The sequence below is a fragment of the Triturus cristatus genome, chromosome 4_1 (genome assembly GCF_964204655.1).
Source record: "Triturus cristatus chromosome 4_1, aTriCri1.1, whole genome shotgun sequence".
NCBI lineage: Eukaryota > Metazoa > Chordata > Amphibia > Caudata > Salamandridae > Triturus > Triturus cristatus.
In genome coordinates, this window is record NC_140585.1 from 187243702 (window position 1) to 187245010 (window position 1309).

A 1309-nucleotide genomic window follows, 5' to 3' on the forward strand; every position below is an offset into this window, starting at 1 on the left:
GGGAAGAGGGGGGCAGCTGTTGCTACTGGTCCAACAGCCAGGTCTTGAGTTGTCTCCTGAAGGCTAGAAGGTCTTCGGTTTGTCGTAGGATGAGGGGGAGGTTGTTCCATATCTTGGCGGCACAGTAGGAGAAGGATTTGCCTCCGGCTGTGGTTCTACGGATGCGTGGGACGGTAGCCAGGGAGAGGTCTGCGGAGCGGAGATTCCTGTTGGGTACGTAGAAGGAGACTCGACTGTTGAGATAAGCTGGGCCGGTCTTGTGGAGTGCCTTGTGTGCGTGGATCAGGAGCTTGAAGGAGATTCTTTTTTTGACAGGGAGCCAGTGCAGGTTCCTCAGGTGAGGGGGTGATTTGGTCAAGGCGCGGGACGTCGAGGATCAGGCGTGCAGAGGCATTCTGGATTCTTTGAAGTCTGTTGATGAGCTTGGTCGGGGCTCCGGCATAGAGGGCGGTTCTGTAGTCGAGTCTGCTGCTGACTAGGGCCTGGGTGACTGTTTTCCTTGTGTCTGTCGGGATCCATCTGTAGATCTTGCGGAGCATAGGGAGGGTGTTGAAGCAGGTGGAGGAGACAGCGTTGACTTGTTTGGTCATGGTGAGTTTCGGGTCGAGGATGACTCCCAGGGTGCCTGCATAGTTGGTGGGTGCGGGGGGAGTTCCCAGCGACGCCGGCCACCAGGAGTCGTCCCATGCTGAGGGGTTGGGCCCAAGGATGAGGATCTCCATCTTTTCTGTGTTCAGCTTAAGGTGACTATCCTCCATCCAGTCGGCGACGGCCTTCATTCCCTGGTGGAGGTTGGATTTGGCGGTGAAGGGGTCCTTAGTGAGGGAGAGGATCAGTTGCGTTTCGTCGGCTTAGGAGATTATGTTGAGGTCGTGGTGTCAGGTGCTGCTTGCGAGAGGCGCCATGTAGACGTTGAACAGCGTGGGGCTAAGGGAGGATCCCTGCGGGATGCCGCAAATGATCTCGGAGGCTTCGGATCGGAACGGGGGAGGCGGACTCTCTGGGTTCTGCCGGAGAGGAAGGAGGAGGTCCAGTCCAGGGCCTTGTCTCGGATCCCTGCGTCGTGGAGTCGTGTGCATAGTGTGCGGTGGCAGACGGTGTCGAAGGCGGCGGAGAGGTCCAGAAGGATGAGGGCCGCCGTCTCGCCGTTGTCCAGTAGGATCCTGAGGAGATGAGGGCGATCTCGGTGCTGTGGTTGCTGCGGAATCCTGACTGGGAGGGGTCCAGGATGCTGTTGTCTTCGAGGTAGCTGGTGAGCTGGATGTTGACTATCTTCTCAATGACCTTAGCTGGGAACGGAAGCAGGGAG